This window comes from Hemiscyllium ocellatum, chromosome 43, assembly GCF_020745735.1.
Source record: "Hemiscyllium ocellatum isolate sHemOce1 chromosome 43, sHemOce1.pat.X.cur, whole genome shotgun sequence".
Taxonomy (NCBI): Eukaryota; Metazoa; Chordata; class Chondrichthyes; order Orectolobiformes; family Hemiscylliidae; genus Hemiscyllium; species Hemiscyllium ocellatum.
The window spans coordinates 7,376,807-7,401,806 of NC_083443.1; the positions used below are offsets into that span (position 1 = coordinate 7,376,807).

The 25,000-nt window shown below is 46.2% G+C and overlaps 1 protein-coding gene and 1 long non-coding RNA gene across 3 annotated transcripts in view; one reads left to right on the plus strand and one right to left on the minus strand.

Moving 5' to 3' along the window:
* The window catches only part of LOC132835080 (annexin A7-like), a 53,379-nt gene extending 53,133 nt beyond the window's left edge, over positions 1 to 246 (minus strand). Inside the window, exon 1 of the mRNA XM_060854378.1 lies at positions 140 to 246. The gene's annotated coding sequence lies outside the window, so the exon portion shown is untranslated. The remainder of the gene's footprint in view (positions 1 to 139) is intronic.
* Positions 69 to 25,000, plus strand: part of LOC132835081 (uncharacterized) — a 29,078-nt gene continuing 4,146 nt past the window's right edge. The window contains exons 1-3 of one of the 2 annotated variants that reach the window (XR_009647279.1): positions 69 to 372; positions 20,728 to 20,863; positions 23,612 to 23,738. This is a non-coding gene — a long non-coding RNA (uncharacterized LOC132835081). The remainder of the gene's footprint in view (positions 373 to 20,727; positions 20,864 to 23,611; positions 23,739 to 25,000) is intronic. The other variant, XR_009647280.1, reaches the window with a different exon arrangement.

The following is a 25,000-nucleotide window of genomic DNA, read 5'->3' on the forward strand; positions in this document are numbered from 1 at the left end:
CCCTCTCCCCTTCCCCCTCTCTCTTGTCCTCCTTCCCTCCCCTCCTCCTTCTCTCTCTCTCTCTCTCCCCCTCTCCTTTCCCTCTCCTCCCCCCCCCCCCAGCCTAGTTTTTTTTCCCTCTCCCACCCCCAGGGTTTACCTTCTCTCTTTCTCTCCCGCACTTTCCCCTCCAATTCCTGCAGCGATTCCAACCGTAAGGCCCGGACTTTCTCACCAGTCACAGCTCTGACCACTGACAACCAATCACAGTCAGGGTTGCTCGGGCTACAACCAATCGGGATCGGGAGGCGCACGCAGCCAATCACAATCAGACAAATTGGGGCACAGCGGCCAATCAGGAACGGGGAGGTTCGTGCGTTGAGCCAATAAAAGGTAGGGATGCGGAGGATGGACCAATCACAGACCACGTCCGTTAAAGGCCGCAGCGAATCTGGGGTTGGCGCGCCCCACCCTCAGACCGTCGCCATGATGGAGAGGGGTTTAAGGTCAGACTGGGATGGACAATGTTCAACAGCACACACCAGGGTACAATCCAACAGGTTTATAGGGAAGCAGTAGCTTTCATAGCGCTGCTCCTTCATCAGGTGGATGTGGAGAATAAGATCGTAAGACACAATTTATAGCAGAAGTTTACAGTATGATGTAACTGAAATTATATGTTGAAAAAAAAACCCTGATTGTTTGCTACGTTTCACATCTTTTAGAATTACCCTGTTGGTTTCAGTTCTTTAACATGTAAACCGCAAAACTTTAGTTCTCAAGTGAACTTTAACAATTGGACAAAGTTAAAAATCAAACGACACCACGTTATAGTCCAGTAGGTTTATTTGGAAGCACCTGCTTTCAGAGCATCAGGTGGATGTGGACAGTTTAACAATCAGTGTCATGTTGGCCCAGATAATGCACTGACGGTGTGAGCTGCTCTCTGTGTAGACTGTCTGTGCCACAATGGTCAGACTGATTCTAATCTAAAGAGTGGATTTACAGAATCTTACAAGGATTCATGCAGCTATTGAGTAAAATAAAATGTTATTCTGCAAGTACAAATTCAACCCACAAACTTGTGTGTGTGTTTGAGTTGGGAATGGTGGGCAGGTGTGGTTATGAGTGTATGTGAGAGAGTATGTTCGTGAGTGTAAAGGGGTATATTCTGTGAGAGGGTGAGTACATGTGTGAGCATATGATAGAGGGTCTGTGTGAGTGTGTGTTTAGGTGTGCCTGTGTGACTCTCATAGATACCACACCTTCCCCCAACAACTATGCCAGGGAGAGACAACCCAACAACCCTCACCCTCTTCCAGGAACAACACCATCCCCCAAAAACACCCCTTACCTGCAGCAACAACTCCTGTCCCCAAAACAACTCCCTCCCTCCCCCAGAAACAACCTGAACAATCTCCACCCCCAGGAACAACTGCTCACCCACAAGAACAACTCCTGCCCCTATAACAACCCCACTCCTTCCGCTAGGAACAACCCCCTTGCATAGGAAGAACCCCCACCAACACCCTCCCTTAAAAACAACCCCAACAATCTACCTCCTCCCCTAGGAACAGCCCTCACCTCCAGAAACAACCCCTACTCCCAGGAACTACCTGGATACCCTCTCTCACAAACAACCCCAACCCTCTTCCCCCAGGGACAACCACAACCCCTCTTCCCCAGGAACAATCCCCAACAACCCATCCCTATCCCCAAGGAACTACCCCCTCCTCCAGGGACAACCCTCCCAATAATCCCAATTCTCTCCCTCAGGAACAACCCCAACAATCCCAAACCTCTCCCCCAGGAATATCCTGCCACACCCCAACCCCATCCCCAAGTATTGCACACAACCACCCCAAATCCCTCCACCAGGCACTGCCCCTCATCAATTCAATGCCCACCCCAAGGCACTGCCATCTTCACCCCAACCCCTTCCACCAAGCACTACCCCCTACCAACCCAACACCATCCCCCAGGAACATCTCCCCAACCACTCCAATCCCCTCTGCCAGAAACAACCTCCCAAAATCCTGAAGCTCCTCCCCTAGGAACAACTCCCTGACAACCCAAATGCCTTTCCCCAGAAACAACCAAACCATCCCCCTCCTCCAGGAACAGCCCCCCAACCTGCTTTCCTAGCTTCAACCTGCAGTAACCCCAACGCTCTCCCCCAGGAACAACTGCCAATCACCACACACACCCCCTCACAGGAACAACCCCCAAACAAACCCAGTCCCTTCCTGCAGGAACATCCCATCAGCACCCCATTCCCAAGCACCTCTCCCCAACCCCAAACCTCATCACCAGGCAGTGCTCCCCACCACCCCAAACCACTCCTCAGGCACCACCCCCCCAAGCACCCCAAACCCTTCACCCAGGAACTATTCCCACACCACTCTAAATCCCTTCACCCAGGCACCGATCCCCATATACCCCAACCCCTTATCCAGGCGCTACCCCACCCTCTTGCCCAGGCACCACTCTCCATCATGCCTATGCCCTCCACCAATCAGTTCTCCCCACCATTCCAATCACCTCCCCCCGGTGCACCTCCCGACACACCAACCCATTCCCCAGACACTACTCCCCACCAACCTAACTCCCTCCCCCAGGCACCACTACCCACCACACCAACTGCCTGCCCAAGGAACAGCCCCCAAAAACTCCAACTCCCTCCCCCAAGAAAAAAAACTCCAACAACCCCATCCATTCCTCATGGACAACCCCCAACACCCTCCCACAGGAATAAGCCCCCAACATTCCCAAACCCCTGCTCCAGGAACAACTCCCCAGCAGCCCCAACTCACTCCCGAGGAACAACCCAACAGCCTCCCGCAGCAACAAGCCACCAACATCCCCAAACCCCTCCCCCAGGAACAAGCCCCAACAACCCTAAACCGCTCCCTGAGGAACAACCCAAACCCCTCCCCCAGCAACAATCCCAACTCCCTCTCCCAGGAATGCCTCCCCAGGGACATCCCACCACCAACCCAACCCCACCCCCAATCTAATAACCCATTCCCAGGCATTGCCCCTCCATCACCCCAACCTACGTGCACTGCCCCAGGTACTACTCCCCACCAACCCAACCCACTCCCCCAGGCACTGCCCCCAATCACCCAACCCCATCCTCTCGGCACTATCCCCATCACTCCAACCCCATCCCCAGGCATCGTCAACCATCACCTCAATTCCCTCCCCTCGGCATCAACCTCCACCACTCCACCCCCCCTCCCAGAGGCACCGTCACGCACCAACACAACCCTGTCTCCTCGGCACAGCCACCCTCCAGCCCAATCCCCCTTCCCCTGAAACAACTGCAATGCCCTCCCCCACCCCAACTCCCTCCTGCAGGAAGAACCACCAAAAGCCCCTCTGCCAGGAACAATCCCACCACAACCCCAACCCCTCTGATAAAACTCTCCCCCACCCTTTTCCACAGACACTGAACCACTATCCCTCCTCCCCGACTGATACACTCTCCCTCATCACCACAACCCCTTTCCACAGCCAGTGCTCCTCTCACTGCCATTCCTTCCCCTAAACACTGAACTCAATCACACCCTCTCCTGGCCCTGCCTCCCATTACCCCTTCCCCCAACACCCCTCAACCTCCTTTCCCCTGACAGTGCTCCCATCACCCTCACCCCTTTCCCTAGACACTGAGCCCCCATCACTCCCTCTCTCAGGCACTGCCTCCCCATTCCCCCTTCCCCCATCGCCTCCTCCCTTTCACCCAGACAGTGCCCCCATTCTCCCCACCCCCTTCTCATAGACAGTATCTCCCCATTACTCACCTGGGCAATGCCTTCTATCACCCTCTTCCTGAGACACTGACCCCCATCACCCCCTCCCCAGACACTACTCCCTATTACCCCACCTCGTTCACAGACAGTGCTGTCCATTACCCCCTTCACCACACTCTGCTCTCCCATTACCCTCTCCCCCAGATACTACTTCCCCTTTACCCCCACCTCCTCCTCCACTGTCCCCATAACCCCTCCCCAAGACATCCCATCCCCCAAACACTGTTTCCGCCTTCACCTGCTCTCCAAGATAGTATTTCCCCATCACCCCATCATTGCTACTCCTATTAATCTCTTCCCATCACATTTCTGATTCTCTGCACTCCTCATTGCCCACTATCCCTCCCTCTCCCCCATACCCAATTACACAGCTCCCCAATTACCCCCTGCCATTATCGCTGCTCCCCCATCACACCTTCACATGAGGCCGCAGGAACATGAGAAGGTTGTTCAGCTCCTTGAGCCTGTTCTGCTTTGCAATTCAATCAGATCGTGGCTGGACCTGCATTCCTCACATCCAATTTTGTTGGCCTTTCCCCATATTCCTTGGTTCAGATTAGATTACTTACAGTGTGGAAACAGACCCTTCAGCTCAACAAGTCCACACCGATACACCGAAGCGTGACCCACCCAGACCCATTCCCCGATATTTACCCCTTCACCTAGTACTAGGGGCAATTTAACATGGCCAATTCACCTAACCTGCACATTTTTGGAATGTGGGAGGAAACCGGAGCACCCGGAGGAAACTCACACACCTGGGGAGAATGTGCAAACTCAACACAGACAGTCTGCCTGAGGCGGGAATTAAACCCAGGTTTTTGGCACTGTGAGGCAGCAGTGCTAACCACTGTGCCACCCATACTGAACCAGTTATTCTACTGAACCAGAATCTATCCATCTGAGGCTGAATAAAACACAGGAGGACTCTATCAAGGACTGCACCACTCTGTGTGGCATGGAATTCTCAAGACGTCCAACCCTCTGAGAAAAGAAATACTTCCTCATCTCAGTCTTAAATTGACTCACCTTTATTCTGAGATGATGTGCTTATGACCTGGATTCTCCCATGAGGCTTGCCCTATCAAGCCGCTCAAGAACCCGCTGTGTGATCACCTCTTATTTTTAGCGAGTTTTGAGAAGATTTGTAGCTCAGGTTAAGGTTTTGGATGTAGTTTAGCTCACTGAGCTGGAAGTTCATTTCCAGATGTTTCATTACCCTACTAGGTAACATCTTCAGTGGACCTCAGACGAAGCAATGCTGAAAATTCCTGCTTTCTGTTTCTATTTATATTAAACATATAAAATCAAAAGCAGGAATTTTCAGCATTGCTTCGCCTGAGGCCCACTGAAGATGTTACCTAGTAGGGTAACGAAACGTCTGGAAATGAACCTTCCAGCTCAGCACACAAACCTACATCCAAAACCTCTCATTCTTCTAAATTTCAGTGAGTAGACTCGCAATGTGTTTAGCTCATAAGACAATCCCTTCATGTCAGGGTCACCCAAGTGAAAAGTCTATGAACTGTCTCAAATGAAATGATACCTTTTCTTTAATAAGGGTACCAAAGCTGCTCACATTATGCAGATATGATCTCACCAGAACTTTGTACACTTGCAGTAAGACTTGCCTACTCTTATATTCCAACCCCCTTGAAATGATGGTCAACATTCCATTAACCTTCCTGATTTCCTGCTGCACCTGGGTTCTTGTTTTCCGTGTTCCTTTTTTTAAAAAAATATCTACAGTGTGGAAACAGGCCACAAGTTCACAGCGACTCTCTGAAGAGCATCTTCATTTTCCCACACTATAAACTGTTGGCCAATGTTTTGCCCACTTACATAATCTCTATGCAAATTGTTCATCTCCACCTCACAACCTTGCCTTTCCACCTATTTTAATGTCCTATGCAAATTGGGTTACAGTACATTCACTTCTTTCCTCCAAGTCATTAATATCTATTTTAATCTAAAGGTAAAGTTGCCACAGTCTTACCAGACAAGAGGGCTGCTTTCCCATTAGAGAGACATGGCTGAAGATGGCTTAACCTGAGGTTCACTGCACCTTGGATGAGGGGAGATGTTGAGAAGGAGAGTCCTCATGGTTAGATTAGATTCCCTACAATGTGGAAACAGGCCATTCAGCCCACATCAACCCTCTGAAGAGTAACCCACCTGGACCCATTTTCCTCCCACTAATGCACCTGACACTATGGGCAATTTAGCACAGCCAATTCACCTGACTTGCACATCTTTCAACTGTGGGAGGAAATCGGAGCACCCAGAGGAAACCCACAGTTGCCCGAGGCTGGAATCGAACCTGGGACCCTGGCACTGTGAGGCAGCGGTGCTAACCGCTGAGCCACCTCAGCTGTTGCATGAATTGAATCCATCTCTTGGCATCCTTTTGTATTGCAAACCTGCCATCAAGCTAACTAACAGAGTTGACTGATCCAGCAGATAGTATATATTGTAATCAGTTGTAGTCCCAGCACCGAACCCTGTGAATCCTACTGGCCATGGGTCACCAATCTGAAAAGCCCTTATCCCCATATACTGTTTCCTGCTCATTAACTAATATACTGTCTGTTACCTATGTCAATATACTATGTACAACCATGGACTCTGAACTATGACTTAACCTTTTAGTACTTTGTTGAATGCCTCTTGGAAATCTAAATTCACTTTGGCAGGAAGAGTGAAAATGAAACCGATTACTAAAATGGTGAATGACTGTTGAATTCCGAGGGATCCAGGTGTTCTTCTGTGTGAGTCACAAAACATTAGTGTGCAGGAACAGCATATAATCAAGAAGGCCATTGGTCTGCTATCCTTTTTATGAGAGAAATTGAACATAAAAGTAAGGATATTTTGTGCTTCAGTTACACAGGGATTTGCTAAGACCTCATCTTGAGTATTGTGTGCAGTTTTGGTCTCCTTATTTAAGGAAGAATACAAATGCATTCGTGGCAGTTCAGAGAACATCTACTTTATTGGAACATAGAATGAGTGGATGCATTATGAGAGTAGGTTTCCAATGGAATTTAAAAAGAGTGATAGGTAATTTGATTGAAGATTCTACATGGTATTGTCAAGATGAATGTCGAAAGGGTGTCTCCTTCTGTGGGTCAGTTCAGATCTAGGGGTCACTAGTTTAAAATTAGGAGTTGCTCTTTTAGGACAGTGACAAAGAGAACTTTTCTCTCTCAGAGGTTTGTGCAGCTTTGGAACACTCTGCTTCAGAAGTCAGTGGAAGTGGGAACTTTGAATATTTTTATGACAGAGGTGGGTAAGTTCTTGCTAGGCAAGGGAAGCAAAAGTTGTCAGAGGTCGATAGGAATGTGGAATTCAAAAAACAAGCACATCTTTTATGATCTTATTGAATGGTAAAGCAGTCTAAAAAGGCAGAATGTTCTACTTTGGTTTTTGTTTGTAAGACACTGCCCTGTGGAAGCTGCTTCACAATACATCGTCCTTCAGATCTGTCCCCTAGATATTGACCCACATTTCCCAAAAATGACCATTCATGACAGTGGCCCCATGACACTGTACCATAAGACCATAAGACATAGGAGTGGAAGTAAGGCCATTCGGCCCATCGAGTCCACTCCACCATTCAATCATGGCTGATGGACATTTCAACTCCACTTACCTGCATTCTCCCCATAGCCCTTAATTCCTCGAGACATCAAGAATCTATCAATCTCTGCCTTGAAGACATTTAGCGTCCTGGCCTCCGCTGCACTCTGCGGCAATGAATTCCACAGGCCCACCACTCCCAGATATTGTCTGTCCAGCATTTTACCCCTAGTGCCGTTCTGCAAAAAGTGGTCATCCAAATATTCTACTTAATGTTTTCTCCGGATACTGTACTCCAGACACTAGCCTCTTGATACTATCCTTCCAGTAAGACATTCAACAAGGTTAGATCTCATGGAATATAGGGAGAACGAGCCATTTGGATACAGAACTGGTTCAAAACTGGAAGACAGAGGGTGGTGGTGGAGGGTTGTTTTTCAGACTGGAGGCCTGTGACCAGTGGAGTGCCACAAGGATCGGTGCTGGGTCCTCTACTTTTTGTCATTTACGTAAATGATTTGGATGCGAGCATAAGAGATACAGTTAGTAAGTTTGCAGATAACACCAAAATTGGAGGTGTAATGGACAGTGAAGAAGGTTACGTCAGATTACAACAGGACCTTGACTAGATTGGCCAATGGGCTGAGAAGTGGCAGATGGAGTTTAATTCAGATAAATGCAAGGTGCTGCATTTTGGGAAAGCAAATCTTAGCAGGACTTATACACTTAATGGTAAGGTCCTAGGGAGTGTTGCTGAACAAAGAGACCTTGGAGTGCAGGTTCATAGCTCCTTGAAAGTAGAGTCACAGGTAGATAGAATCGTGAAGAAGGCGTTTGGTATACTTTCCTTTATTGGTCAGAGTATTGAGTACAGGAGTTGGGAGGTCATGTTGCAGCTGTACAGGACATTGGTTAGACCACTGTTGAAATATTGCATGCAATTCTGGTCTCCTTTCTATCAGAAAGATATTGTGAAACTTGAAAGGCTTCAGAAAAGATTTACAAGGATGTTGCCTGGGTTGGAAGATCTGAGCTACAGGGAGAGGCTGAACAGGCTGGGGCTATTTTCCCTGGAGCATTGGAGGCTGAGCGGTATAAAAGTATGGGGGGCATGGATATGGTAAATAGGCAAAGTCTTTTCCCTGGGGTTGGGGAGTCCAGAACTAGAGGGCATAGGTTTAGGGTGAGAGGGGAAAGATATAAAAGAGACCTAAGGGGCAACTTTTTCACACAGAGAGTGGTATGTGTATGGAATGAGCTGCCAGGGGATGTGGTGGAGCCTGGTACAATTGCAACATATAAGATGCATTTGGATGGGTATATCAATAGGAAGGGTTTGGAGGGAAATGGTCCGGGTGCTGGCAGGTGGGGCTAGATTGGGTTGGAATATCTGGTCGGCATGCGCAGGTTGCACCGAAGGGTCTGTTTCCATGCTATACATCTCTCTGACTCTAACTCCGGAAACCACCTCCCGAAAAATTCAGCAAGGTTTTCGCCCTCTCATGGTCCGGACAACCCATGATCCACAAGTTTTTTTCTCTGACCTCGGTTTTTGGGTTCGTCTACTTGCTCCAGCAGGGCCCGAACCTGGCCTTCCAAGGTTCGGACCTGCCCCTTGGAGCTCTCCGTCATGGCCTCCAAGGCTGCGATCCTTTGTTCCACCACTTCCATGCGCTGATCCAAAGTCCAGATCTCCTGCTGTTGCTTTGTCAGCATGGCAGTAATCAGCTCCAGCACTCATCGATTTTTTTCATGGAGTTTTGCAAAATTCATGAGTCGATAATGCTGCTCAACTGAACATCAAGGCAACGCCTTGGGAGTTGAGGCAGCGGCTGTGGATGCTCCCCTAGCTCCCTTTAGACGTCTTCATTTCAGCTTCAGATAGTCCAAATCCTAATTTAAAGGGGCTCCCATTTACTTTATACTACAAACTTTCCTCAGGAGTGACTAGTTGGGGAAGGGAGGTGGAGGGAGCCCACCTTGCCTGAGGTATGGCACAGAGCCCAAGACAGCAGAGTGTTCAGACTGCTGTCATCTTGAATCTCCCCCTGCCATTGGTTTAAGGTGATAGAGAAAGAGTTAAAAAGGACCTGAGGCATAACTTTTTCACGCAGAGGGTGGTGAGTGTATGGAACAAGTTGCAAGAGGAAATGGTGGAGGTGGATAAAGTTACAACATTTAATAGGTGTCTGAAAGGTTTAGAGGGATATGGGACAAATGCTGGCAAATAGGATTGGGTCAGATTGGGATGTCTGCTCAGCATGGACAAGTTGGACCGAAGGGTCTGTCTGTACTGTATGATTTTATGGTAACAACTATGACTCTGCCTCACTACCCCTCCATCCGACTCCTAAACCCCACTGCCCTTTTACTAAGTCGCCCTGCCACACTCCTGACCCTCTTACCTCACTCTTGCCCTCCTCTGACTCACTCCTGACACCCTTGCCTGAGACCCTCTGCCATGCTCTGACCCATTCTAACGTATTCCTGACCACCACCATGCTCCAGTCCTGGCCCCTCCCACTCCGCGTCTGGTGCCCCTCTGCTTCACTCTTGACCCGCTGCCTCACTCCTGACCCCCTCCTGATCCCCGTTTGCCCCTCTCCTAAACATACTAACTTCCCCAGCCCCCACCCTCCTTTAATGCAGTCTCCGGACTGTAAAAGATTTGTGTTGAATATAATGTAGCATAACTTAATCATCTGATAGTTTACACCAGTTTCCTGTGATTTAACTCCTGTAGATAACTAAATAAAACTGCTTTTTAGTTCAAGGCATTAATTAGTGCTGAACATTTATTTTACTTTCCCATTCTCCCTCTTGGTGCTTCAGCAGTCAGATTGACAGGAAAGTTTCTCACTCGAATTATTAACCATCTTTCCTCCCATTCGCCCCGCGTCATTTGCTCATCTGGCTGTTTGTGTCTTGGATATTTGAAGAATGTTGATTTGCAACCCTTTGTTTTCACTTCAGTCCCAGCCTGTACGGGATGCCACAGCTCGCTCTGACACCTCGCCCAGGAGCCGCCCATTGATTGTGAGTGAGTTCAGGCACTCGATAAAAATCTCTCCCTAGCCCGGGGGCAATGAGGTCTATTGTTCTCTTACCACAGCCTGATTTATATTTCATTCTGCAATGCTGGTGTGCGACACTCTCAAGACCACCTTCTATTAAAACACCTCTCAAGGTGGAGTAGCTTCCCATTGAATCGGTTTAGTCATTGTGGAGCTGGCGCTATGATAGGCAGAAAGGACAGGGCTGGTGCAGAAAATAACAATACACAGAATAAACATTGCAGGGAGGGGTGATGTACATGTCACAACATAATTACAGCAGGAGAAGTCTGAAAAGGTAAGTCGAATCTGATGTTTTGGCACGTTGCCATAAGAATGCACCAGGAACTATTGTTCTTCATACTTTTGAATAATTTAAAAAGGTGCAAAGCCTGAAAATGTACTTTCTGTTCACAGAGGGCAAGGCCCTGCATATGAATAATCGTAGGGGTTCCAGTAAATGTAAGTTAGTCACCCAGTGAGCTTGACTGTGAACTTTTATTTAATTGTTGGTGTAATTCTTCACATGTTGGACAACGCTATGATTTACTCACAAATTAATATTGGACTCGATGAGTATGAGGGACAATTGTCCCGATTTGCAATCTCTATGACAATACCTTCATTACTCAGAGTCCATTTGCCAACCATACTCTTCTCAAACAGTATAAATGAATCTTCCCTTTGAGATTTGGTACTCTTGTAATTTTTTTTATTATGTCACAGGATGGGGGCATCCCTGGCAGGGCCAGCATTTATTGTCCATCTCTAATTGCCCAGAGGGCAGTTAAGAGTCAACCCATTGCTGTGGGTCTGGAGTCACATGTAGGCCAGACCAGATAAGGATGGCAGTTACTTTCCCTCAAGAAAAGTGAACCAGATGGTTTTTTCCTGACAATTGGCAATGTATTTATAGCAGCTGTTAGATTCTCAATTCCAGGTATTTATTGAATTTAAATTCCACCATCTGCCATGGTGGGATTCAAACCCAGGTCCCCAGAACATTACCTGGATCTCTGGATTAACAGTCCCATCGCCTCACCAATTGACTGTAAGACAAAAAGCTTGGATAACATGTATCTTTTTCAGCAATATCCAAATGTTCAGGCCATGCACTGGGAATCAAGTCCCACTATTCCATATACCATTAGTATAAGTTTGTTAATGGTCAATTGATTCCATGTTGTACTGCTGTTAAGAGTAGAAGAGAGCCTCACCAGGAGTTTTTAATGAACTCAAAAATAATCCATTTATTATAAATAAAACTAATTCCTAAGAAAAAAAAATGGGCAAAACTATTTAAAAATTAAGCTTGATTTGGAATTAGAACTTATCCTCTTAATTCCAGACAAACACATGCGGACAATGCAAATCATCAATGAACTCCACAAACATGGTACTTAGAGTCACAGAGATGTATAGCACAGAAACAGACCCTTCGATCCAACTCATCCATGCCGACCAGATATCCCAACCTAATCTAGTCCCATTTGCCAGCACTTGGCCAATATCCTTCTAAATACTTCCTATCCATATACCCATCCAGATGCTTTTGGAATGCTGTAATTGTACCAGACTCTACCACTCCCTCTGGCAGCTCACTCCATACATGTACCACCCTCTGCGTGAAAAAATTGCCCCAAGGTTCCTTTTATATCTTTGCCGTCTAACTATGCGGTCTAGTTCTGGACTCCACCACCCCAGGGAAAAGGGACAAACTATCTATGTCCGTCATGATTTTATAAACATCCATAAGGTCACCCCTCAGCTTCCGACAGTCCAAGGTAAACAATCCCAGACTATTCAACCTCTCCCTGTAGCTCAAATCCTCCAACCTTGGCAACATGCTTGTAAAACCTTTCAGAACCCTTTCAAGTTTCACAACATCCTTCCAATAGGAAGGAGACCACAATTGCATGCAATGTTCCAACAGTGGCCTAACCAATGCCTGTGCAGCCACAACATGACCTCCCAACTCCTGTACTCAATGCTCTGACCAACAAAGGAAAGCACACTAAATGCCTTCTTCACTATCTTATCTACCTGTAACTCTGCTTTCAAGGAACTGTGAACCTGTACTCCAAGGTCTCTTTGTTCAGCAACACTGCCCAGGACCTTACCATTCAGTGTATAAGTCCTGCTCTGCTTTGCTTTTCCAAAGTGCAGCAGCTCACATTTATCTCAATTAAACTCCATCTGCCACTCCTCAGCTCATTAGCCCACCTGATCAAGATCCTGTTGTACTCTGAGGTAACCTTCTTCGCTGTCCACTACACCTCCAATTTTAGTGTCTATATACCTTCTATGTTCCCATACAAATCATTTATATAAATGATGAAAAGTAGCGGGCACAGCACCAATCCTTGTGGCACTCCACTGGTCACAGGCCTCCAGTCTGAAAAGCAACCCTCCACTATCACCTTCTGTATTCCTACCTTCGAGCCAGTTCTGTATCCAAATGGCTAGTTCTCCCTAAATTCCATAACCTTGCTCACCAGTCTCCCATGAGAAACCTTGTCAAAAGCTTTACTGAAGTCCAGATAGATCATGTGTACCGCTCTGAACATAGAACATAGAACAATACAGCACAGAACAGGCCCTTCGGCCCACGATGTTGTGCCGAACATCTATCCTAGATTAAGCACCCATCCATGTACCTATCCAATTGCCGCTTAAAGGTCGCCAATGATTCTGATTCTACCACTCCCACGGGCAACGCATTCCATGCCCCCACCACTCTCTGGGTAAAGAACCCACTCCTGACATCTCCCCTATACCTTCCACCCTTCACCTTAAATTTATGTCCCCTTGTAACACTCTGTTGTACCCGGGGAAAAAGTTTCTGACTGTCTACTCTATCTATTCCTCTGATCATCTTATAAACCTCTATCAAGTCACCCCTCATCCTTCGCCGTTCCAACGAGAAAAGGCCGAGAACTCTCAACCTATCCTCGTACGACCTATTCTCCATTCCAGGCAACATCCTGGTAAATCTTCCCTGCACCCTCTCCAAAGCTTCCACATCTTTCCTAAAGTGAGGCGACCAGAACTGCACACAGTACTCCAAATGTGGCCTAACCAAAGTCCTGTACAGCTGCAACATCACTTCACGACTCTTGAATTCAATCCCTCTGCTAATGAACGCTAATACACCATAGGCCTTCTTACAAGCTCTATCCACCCGAGTGGCAACTTTCAAAGATCTATGTACATAGATCCCAAGATCCCTCTGTTCCTCCACCTGACTAAGAACCCTACCGTTAACCCTGTATTCCGCATTCTTATTTGTTCTTCCAAAATGGACAACTTCACACTTGGCAGGGTTGAACTCCATCTGCCACTCCTCAGCCCAGCTCTGCATCATATCTAAGTCCCTTTGCAGCCGACAACAGCCCTCCTCACTGTCCACAACTCCACCAATCTTCGTATCATCTGCAAATTTACTGACCCACCTTTCGACTCCCTCAACCAAGTCATTAATAAAAATTACAAACAGCAGAGGACCCAGAACTGATCCCTGCTGAACTCCACTTGTAACTGGGCTCCAGGCTGAATATTTACCATCTACCACCACTCTCTGACTTCGACCGGTTAGCCAGTTTTCTATCCAATTGGCCAAATTTCCCTCTATCCCATGCCTCCTGACTTTCTGCATAAGCCTACCATGGGGAACCTTATCAAATGCCTTACTAAAATCCATGTACACTACATCCACTGCTCTACCCTCATCCACATGCTTGGTCACCTCCTCAAAGAATTCAATAAGACTTGTAAGGCAAGACCTACCCTTCACAAATCCGTGCTGGCTGTCCCTAATCAAGCAGTATCTTTCCAGATACTCATAAATCCTATCCCTCAGTACCCTTTCCATTACTTTGCATACCACAGAAGTAAGACTAACTGGCCTGTAATTCCCGGGGTTATCCCTTTTTGAACAGGGGCACAACATTCGCTACTCTCCAGTCCCCTGGTACCACCCCCGTTGACAGTGAAGACGAAAAGATCATTGCCAACAGTACTGCAATTTTCTCTCTTGCTTCCCACATAATCCTAGGATATATCCCGTCAGGCCCGGGGGACTTATCTATCCTCAAGTTGTTCAAAATGTCCAACACATCTTCCTTCCTAACAAGTATCTCTTCTAGTTTACCAGTCCGTTTCACACTCTCCTCTTCAACAATACGGTCCCTCTCGTTCGTAAATACTGAAGAAAAGTACTCATTCAAGACCTCTCCTATCTCTTCCGACTCAATACACAATCTCCCACTACTGTCCTTGATCAGACCTACCCCCGTTCTCGTCATTCTCATGTTTCTCACATACGCATAAAATGCCTTGGGGTTATCCTTGATCCTATCCGCCAAGGATTTTTCATGCCCTCTCTTAGCTCTCCTAATCCCTTTCTTCAGGTCCCTTCTGGCTATCCTGTATCCTTCCACTGCTCTGTCTGAACCCTGTTTCCTCAACCTTATGTAAGCCTCCTTCTTCCTCTTTACTAGACATTCAACCTCCCTTGTCAACCAAGGCTCCCTCACACGACCATTTCTTTCCTGCCTGATAGGTACATACATATCAAGGACACATCGTATCTGCTCCTTGAAAGAGTTCCATATTTCCACCACATCCTTCCCTGACAGCCTATGCTCCCAACTTATGCTCCTCAAATCCTGTCTTACAGCATCGTAATTTCCCTTCCCCCCAATTGTAAAATCTACCCTGTTGTGCGCACCTATCTCTCTCCATAACCAAGGTGAAAGTCACAGAATTGTAGTCACCATCACCAAAATGTTCACCCACTAACAAGCCCATCACTTGTCCCGGTTCATTACCGAGTACCAAATCCAATATGGCCTCCCCTCTGGTTGGACAATCTACATACTGAGTTAGAAAAACTTCCTGGACACACTGCACAAACACCGTCCCATCCAATCTACTTGATCTAAAGAGCTTCCAATCAATATTTGGGAAGTTGAAGTCGCCCATGACTACGACCCTGTGGCTTCTGCACCTTTCCAAAATCTGTTTCCCAATCTGTTTCTGCACATCTCTGCTGCTATTGGGGGGCCTATAGTAAACACCCAACAAGGTGACTGCACCTTTCCTATTTCTGACTTCAGCCCATACTACCTCCAAAGGCAGATCCCCCTCAAACTTCCTTTCTGCAGCCATTGTACCATTTCTAATTAGCAATGCCACCCCCCCCCCCTCTTTTTTACCACCCTCCCTAATCTTACTGAAACATCTGTAACCAGGAACTTCCAACAACCATTCCTGTCCCTCATCTATCCACGTTTCCGTGATGGCCACAACATCGTAGTCCCAGGTACCGATCCATGCCTTAAGTTCACCCACCTTATTTCTGATACTCCTTGCGTTGAAGTATATGCACTTGAGCCCATCTCTGTGTCCGCAAGTATTCCCTGTCAGTGCTACCTTCTCCACAGCCTCCCTACATTCTTGGACATCCTGACAAACAGCTAGCTTACTTGCTGGACTACAAGTCCGGATCCCATCCCCCTGCCAAATTAGTTTAAACCCCCCCGAAGAGTGCTAGCAAACCTACCCCCCAGGATATTGGTGCCCTTCTGGTTCAGGTGCAACCCGTCCTGTTTGTACAGGTCCCACCTTCCCCAGAATGCAGTCCAATTGTCCAAATACCTGAAGCCCTCCCTCCTACACCATCCTTGCAGCCACGTGTTCAACTGCACTCTCTCCCTATTCCTTGCCTCACTGTCACGTGGCATCGGCAACAACCCAGAGATGACGACTCTGTCTGTCCTAGCTTTTAGCTTCCAGCCTAACTCCCTGAGCTCTTGAATGACCTCCCCACCCCTCTTCCTACCTATGTCGTTGGTGCCAATGTGTACCACGACTTCTGGCTGCACAACCTTCCCCTTAAGGATTCTGAAGACACGGTCCGAGACGTCTCGGACCCTGGCACCCGGGACGCAACAAACCATCCGAGAGTCTCGCCCATGTCCACAGAACCGCCTGTCCGTCCCACTAACTAGAGAGTCTCCTATAACTAGCGCTCTCCTCCTCTCCCCCTTTCCCTTTTGAGTCTCAGAGCCAGACCTCACGCCACAGACCCCGTCACTGCAGCTTACACCTGCAAGGCTGTCCCCCCCAACAGTTTCCAAAGCTGTATACTTATTGTTTAGGGGAACGACCACAGGGGAACCGTGCACTGCCTGCTTCTTCCCCTTCCCACTTCTAACTGTTACCCAGCTACCTCTGTTCTCTGGCGTAACTATGTCCCTGTAACTTCTATCAATCACCCTCTCAGCCTCTCGAATAATCCTCAGTTCATCCAACTCCAGTTCCAGTTCCCTAACTCGTTCGGTGAGGAGCAGGATCTGACTGCATTTCCTGCAGACGAAGTCGGCAGGAGTATCGGTGGTCACCCCTACCTCAAACATCCTGCAGGAGGAACATTCCACTGCCTGCGCTGCCATGACTGTACACTTTGTCTCCAAAACAAGAACACTGAGTCAATAACACTGAGTCGCTTACCTGTGGACTTTAAAGTTAGGTTAGAGGAGGAGGATGGGAGGGAGGCCCTACGAAGTAGGGCCTGGGGTCTAGAACACACCCACTCAAATACCAATCACTTACCTTCTCTGCCCTCATCAATCCTCTTTGTTACCTCTTCAAAAAACTCAGTTCATGAGATGAGATTTCCCATGCACAAAGCCATGCTGACTATCCCTAATTAGTCCTTGCCATTCGAAAAAAATGTAAATCCTGTCCCTCGGAATTCCCTCGCAATTAACATGTTCAGCCATTAACTGGAAGGTTGGTAGTTCAAGACCACCCAGGGACAGAAATAATCCTAATGTCAAATATAGTAACTTAACCTACGCACCGCTCAATTCACTGCTATCCATGTGCATGTCCGGCAGTCGCTTAAATGTCCCCAATGACTCTGCTTCCACTACCACAGCTGGCAACGCATTCCATGCATTCATAACTCTCTGCATAACGAACCTACCTCTGACGTCTCCTTTATACTTTCCTCCTAATATCTTCAAACTATGACTTCTCGTACCAGTCAATCCTGCCCTGGGGAAAAGTCTCTGGCTATTGACTCTATCTATTCCACTCATTATTTTGTACACCTCAAATCAGGTCTCCTCTCTTCCTCCTTCTCTCCAGAGAGAAAAGCCCAAGCTTATTCAACCTTTCTTCATAAGGCAAGCCCTGCAGTCCAGGCAGCATCCTGGTAAACCTTCTTTGCACCCTCTCCAAAGCCTCTGTATTTTACCTATAGTAGGGCGACCAGAATTGGATATAATATTCCAAGTGTGGTCTCACCAGGGACTTGTAGAGCTGCAGCAAAACCTCACGGCTCTTAAACCTGATCTCCCTGTTAGTGAAAGCCAAAACACCATATATTTTCTTGACAACCCTATCCACTTGGGTGGCAATTTTGAGGGATCTATGTCCTTGCACACCCAGATCCCTCTGTTCCTCCACACTGCCAAGAATCCTGTCTTTAATCCTATATTCAGCATTCGAGTTTGACCTTCCAAAATGCATCACTTCGTATTTATCCAGGTTGAACTCCATCTGCCATTTCTCAGCCCAGCTCTGCACCCTGTCTGTGTCTGTGTCACGCTGCAGCCTGCAGTAGCCCTCTATACTATCGACGATACCTCCAACCTTAGTGTCATCTGCAAATTTACTAACCCACCCCTCAACCTCCTCATCCAAGTCATTTATAAAAAACTACAAAGACCAGAGGTCCAAGAACAGAGCCCTGCAGGACCCCACTCAACACTGACCTCCAGGCAGAATACTTCCTATCTACAACCACTCCCTGCCATCTGTCAGCCAGCCAATTCTAAATCCAGATAGACAAATCTCCCTGTATCCCATACTTCCTGACTTTATGAATGAGCCTCCTCAGAGAACCCTATCAAATGCCTTGCTGAAGTCCATAAACACCACTGCTCAACCGTCGTTGACCTGGCTTGACACCTCCTCAAAGAACTCAATAAGATTTGTGAGGCATGACCTGGCCCTCACAAAGCCATGCTGACTGCCTTTAATCACACTATGCTTTGCCAAATAGTCATAAATCCTATCCCTCAGAATTCTTTCCAAAACTTTGCTGATCACAGATGTAAGACTGACTGGTCTGTAATTGCCAGGGATTTCCCTGTTGCCCTTCTTGAAAAGAGGAACAACATTTGCCTCCTTCCAATCCTCCGATATATGACTCCTGTGGAGAGTGAGGAGGCAAAAATCTTCGCCAGCGGTTTAGCAACCTCCTTTCTTGCTTCCTGGAGCTGCCTAGGATAAATGTGGTCTGGCCATGGAGATTTATCAATCTTAATATTTTCCAAAATTTCTAGCACATCAATTTCATCAATCTTGATCTGGTCAAGACTGTATCCCAGCTCCTCTAAGTTTTCATTTACAACAAGTTCCCTTTCCTTGGTGAAAACCGAAGCAAAAAACTCATTTAAGGCTTCCCCTATCTGATCAGACTCCACGCACAAGTTCCCTACGCTATCCCTGATTGGTCCTGCCTTCTCCCTGATCATTCTCTTATTCCTCACGTATGAGTAAAACGCCTTTGGGTTCTCCCTAATCCTTATTTCCAAGCCTTTCTCGTGCCCCCTCCTGGGTTTCCTCAGTCAAATTCTCAGCTCCTTTCTAGCTAGCCTGTAATCCTCTAAAGCTGTGCTAGATCCTTGCTTCCTCCACTTTATGTAAGCTGCCTTCTTCCTTTTGACGAGAAGTTCTTCTGTTCTCATCATCCAAGGTTCCTTAATCTTACCCCTTCTTACCTGTCTCAGAGGAACAAATTTGTGCATCACTCGCAAAAACTGCACTCTAAATAGTCTGCACATGTTTGCTGTGCCCTTTCTGTGGAACAGTTGCTACCAGTCCGTATTTCCCATCTCTTTCGACTCCACACGTAGCTGCCCCTCAAAGATCAACAAGGCAGCTTATGTGTGGAACCGCAGGAGATGGGGCAGATATTAAATGAGTATTTTACATTGGTGTTTACCTTGGAGAAAGACATGATGATATAGAATGTCGAGGGAAATAGATAGTGCATCTTGAAAAATGTCTATATTACAAAGGAGGAGGTGCTGGATGTCTTGAAATGCATAAAAGTGGATAAATCTACAAGACTTGACCAAAAGTACCCTAGAACTCTATGGGAAGCAAGGGAAGTGAATGCAGGGCCCCTAGCTGAGATATTTGTATCATTGATACAAATGAGGTGTTGGAAGACTGGAGGCTGGCTAATGTGGAACCACTGTTTAAGAAAGGTGGTAAGGAAAAGGCAGGGAACTATAGACAGGTGGCCCGTCATCTATGATGGGAAAGTTGTTGGAGGGAATCCTGAGGGACAGGATTTACATGTATTTAGAAAGACAAGTACTGATTTGTGATAATCAGCATGGCTTTGTGCATGTGAAATCATGTCTCACAAAGTTCTCTGCAGCCATGACATTGTATTCCTCACTCTGTTCATTACCCTAATGTACTTTGTATGATGTAATCTGCCTGTACTACACACAAAACAAAATTTTTCACTCTACCCAGGTAATGTGACAGTAATAATAAATCAAGTCAAAAAGACCGAGTCATGGTAAAGTGATTAAAATTGGAAAATTAGATTAAAATTGAAATTAACATTTCAAAGTAAAGCGTAGGAAAGAGAAAGAGAGAGAAAAATAGGAAAGAGCAAGGTAGGAAGAGAGAATTTCAGGATAAAAAGCAGGAAAGGGAACTTGAACTTACTGCGCTCATAGGAGATAATGCTTGCTCAAGCTTAAGGATCAAGGCAACTTGGTTTGCTCATTTTATTAGGAAGCAGAGGTGGAAATGTTCTTTATCTCTTTCAAGTGTTGGCAAAACAGATACGCTGGGCAGTCCTTATTTGTCTTTACTATTGCAGAGTAAGCTTTCAGGGAAAGCTCACGATATTCACTCTTTTTGCCAGAGCAAAGTGTCACTGATTATGAAGTAGTATGTTAGACTGTCTGAAGTATGCACTAGTTAATGTCAGAGATATACCATCCAAAGTTCTGTACACTCAGAAAGCAGCCTATCACAGATACCTGGAATTTGAAATGCTTAAGCAGCTTGTGTTTAACAGTGGGGTACAGGCACTTAAAACAGAAGTCACTTACTAAAACCTCCATGAAACAATTTTATTTTGAGTTCAAAACCTCCATCATCCAAATAAGAATGGATTTTGAAGAACAAAGTATAACGGATACAGGCAAATACCACATTGGCTGATGATCCTGAGCTGATCCACAAATCCCCTGTTCCAACAGAAATCCTTCCTTCATCAACCCCCAACTAACTGGAAAGGATCAAGGTGAGAATGTGAAGAGAAAGCAAGCGCCCATGTTAAAGAGGGAAATGCTGGGAGCCCTCCTCAGGACAGAGAGGATGCTGCTGAAATGAAAGGTGAGGCCCAGAATCCTGTGTGTTTTAGTTATTGCAAGGTATGGTTTATCCAGGCCAGCAGCTGCAGGCAATGGAAAATAAATGTGGGATTTATCGATGCACATATACCTCATCTAGAGAATGGGAGTCAGACAGAGAGCATAGCAGACTAGGCTATGACTCTGACTACACATGCCAATCTCTACAAAGGCATTCCTCGAAGGTGGATAAGGTTAAGTGAATCCCTGAGAGCTTCTGATCTTTGTATGTAAAGCTAGGGTGAGGTAAGTGAGCGTGTGCTGATACTGAGGGACACTGGGGCCAGTCAAGCTCTACAGCATGATGCCCTTACCCACCCCCCCACCCCACCCCGAGAGTGCAGAATGTGCCAATGGGCTGAGAAAAGGGATTGGAGGAGAGTATGTGCCCATTCCTCTACATTGGGTGTGTCAAGAGTGTGACCTGATGTTGGGCCCAGTGACTGTGGATGGGACTGACCTGCTCTTCCACAATGACCTGGCAGGATCAAAGGTTATAGGAACCCCAGTGATCTCTGGGAAACCCACTGAGATCAGGAAGAGCGACAGCAACAGGAGAAAATGCCTAGTCTTTTCTGTGACTGGGTGGTTATTCCTGCAGCCTGTGGTCAGATAAGCCCAGCCAATGAAGGCTGAGCACAGTGATACTGCAAACAGAGAACCCTCGGGCTGGTTTATGAGGAATCTCAAAGACCAGAAGGAGGTGAGAAATAGAACTTCCTTGGTAACAGCCTAACAAGCTCAGACTGATCACTCTGAACCTGATCCAGAATCCAGTCCCTCAAAGCTCAGATATTAAAAAGGAAGTGTTAAATGAGGAATTGGAACACCCCAAATGCGTTCATAGACAGACCTGCCAACATGGAGTGTGCAGCATTCCATTGTCAAAGACTGCCAACACAGAGTGGGCAGTGATCCACCAGGTAGTGGTGCCACTAAGGTACTGTCAGGAAATTTTGTAGCTAGCTAACGAGATTCCAATGACTGGGCGAGGCAGTCTCTGCAAAACCTGAGCTCATAGCATCTAATGTTCTTACTGGCAACAGCTCTACAGGGGCAAAGGTTTTGCATTACCTGCCACATTGTTGGAAAGCTCCAACCTGCAATATGACCAATGCCTATAATTCCCATAAAAATAAATAAAGAACTGCAGATGCTGGAAATCTGAAACAAAATCAAAAATTTCTGGAGAAACTCAGCAGCTCTGGCAGCAGCTGTCGAGAGAGAAATAGAGTTAATGCTTCAGGTTCATGACCCTTTAGAACAGAAGGAGGACAGAACTGGATTGATAATGTTAACCCCAGATCACTATGGACATTTGAACAACTAATTGCAGTGTCTTTTTCAAAAGAGGCCAGACCACTGAAAGATGTCAATTATGTGGTTGTGTGCACAATCGAAGATATCAAGGCAGTTACTAATGGAAAAATGTACTACAAACTGACCTGTAGAGACCTGTGAGTTAGTGAGTTTTGAGAAGATTTGTAGCTCAGGTTGAGGTTTTGGATGTAGGTTTGCTCGCTGAGCTGAAAGGTTCATTTGCAGACATTTCATTACCTTACTAGATATCATCTTCAATGGACCTCATGCAAAGCAATGCTGAAAATTCCTGCTTTCTATTTATATGTTTGGGTTGGTGATGTCATTTCCTGTGGTGATGTTATGTCCTGTAGTGAAGTCACTTCCTGTTCCTTTTCTCGGGGGTGGTAGATGGGGTCTAACTCGATGTATTTATTGAAAGAGTTCCGGTTGGAATGCCATGCTTCTAGGAATTCTCGTGCGTGTCTTTGTTTGGCTTGTCCTAGGATGGATGTGTTGTCCCAGTCGAAGTGGTATCCTTCCTCATCCATATATGAGGATACTAGTGAGAGACGATCATGACTTCTTATGGCTAGTTGGTGTTCATGTATCCTGGTGGCTAGTTTTCTGCCTGTTTGTCCCATGTAATGTTAAGACCATAAGACATAGGAGTGGAAGAAAGGCCATTCGGCCCATCGAGTCCACTCCGCCATTCAATTCTGGCTGATGGGCATTTCAACTCCACTTACCCGCATTCTCCCCTTAGCCCTTAATTCCTTGTGACAGTAAGAATTTATCAATCTCTGCCTTGAAGACATTTAGTGTCCCAGCCTCCACTGCACTCTGCAGCAATGAATTCCACAGGCCCACCACTCTCTGGCTGAAGAAATGTCTCCACATTTCTGTTCTGAATTTACTCCCTCTAATTCTAAGGCTATGTCCACGGGTCCTAGTCTCCTCGCCTAACAGAAACAATTTCCTAGCGTCCACCCTTTCCAAGCCATGTATCTTGTAAGTTTCTATTAGATCTCCCCTTAATCTTCTAAACTCCAATGAATACAGTCCCAGGATCCTCAGCCGTTCCTCGTATGTTAGATCTACCATTCCAGGGATCATCCGTGTGAATCGCCGCTGGACACGTTCCAGTGCCAGAATGTCCTTCCTGAGATGTGGGGACCAAAACAGGACACAGTACTCCAAATGGGGCCTAACCAGAGCTTTATAAAGTCTCAGTAGCACAACGGTGCTTTTATATTCCAACCCTCTTGAGATAAATGACAACATTGTATTCATTTTCTTAATCATGGACTCACCCTGCATGTTTACCTTTAGAGAATCCTTGACTAGCACTTCCAGATCCCTTTGTACTTTGGCTATACGAATTTTCTCACCGTTTAGAAAGTATTTCATGCTTGTATTCTTTTTTCCAAAGTGCAAGACCTCGCATTTGCTCAGCATTGCTTTGCATGACGTCAACTGAAGATATTACCTAGTAAGATAACAAAATGTCTGGAAATGAACCTTTCAGCTCAGTGAGCAAACCTACAGCTGAAAGATCTGTGAGTATTGCAGATTGTAAACATGATGGGAGAAAAGACAGCAATCTGAGTGAGAGATAAGTTTGTGTTTTCCCTGTACAAGAATACACAAGGACAGATGTTAAAAGTCATTCTCAACCCTAGTACAGTCAGTTCTGATATAATGTGATAGCCCATTCCCATGCAATCTCGCGTAATAAGAAAATTGCGCAATAGCCAACTTATTTAAACGAATGTGTGCTAGTAGACTGAAGTACTCCCACCTCCTACCCTAGATTTTAGTACTTATGTGCTGTGTAAGTCACAGTCAAACTGGTCACCCCTGCAGTGCAAGTAAATATTTCTATTACACTTAATGTGAGAAAATAGTTACCACATCAATTCTAAAGGGAACAAGACAGAAGGATTTCCACTAACCTCAAGTTAGAATCTCAAAATCGACTGCTTAACTATCAGTCTATCACCATTTACACTCTCTCATTTGAGAGAAAACAGGTGGTGTTTTAAGCTGACGGTCAGCACATCTCAGGCAAGTGGCGAGGTTGAGAACTTGGAATCTTTGTGGTGGCCTCAACCAGTATAGGAATTGAACCCATGCTGATGGTGTCATTCTGCATTGCAAACCAGCTGTCTGGCATCTGAGCTAACCAACCTCCTTTTATTTAGTAACAAATAATCTCATTAAGTTGTGAAATCAAGAAAGCTAAATTGACGTGTTTTAAAACATCCATTCTTTTGGTTTTTGCGTAAAGGTATCCATCAAGGAGGGATTCATTTTTAGTTAATGTTATTGTGACCAATCAAGGAGGCAGCTGAGTGAAGAAGTGGAAATGGTGCATCCCCTTCATCCAGGAGCTTGACAATTTGAACTATCCCACCTAGAGCTATAATAAACACTTAGAGAATCTCACCATGGAACAGTAGTAACATCAGTAAAATTAGCTGTTCCACAACTTTTATCCCTGGTCTATCTTTGTCCTTTTCTAAAGCTGCACTGAAATTAATGCAGGGGGAGATGCTGATACAACGGTAATGAATTAGAATTGTAATCCAGAGGCTGTGGGAACATGGGTTCCAATTCCTATATAGTTAGCAGAATTTAAACTAAATGTGGAATAAAAAGTATGCCTCAGTAATAGTGAGGATGAAACTACGTCAATTGTCCACCTGGTTCACTAAAGTCCTTTAGGGAAGGAAATCTGCCATCCTTACCTGGTCTGGTGTCCACAGATCCACAGCAATGTGTTTGACTCTTAAGCACACATTGAAATGGAAAAGCAAAT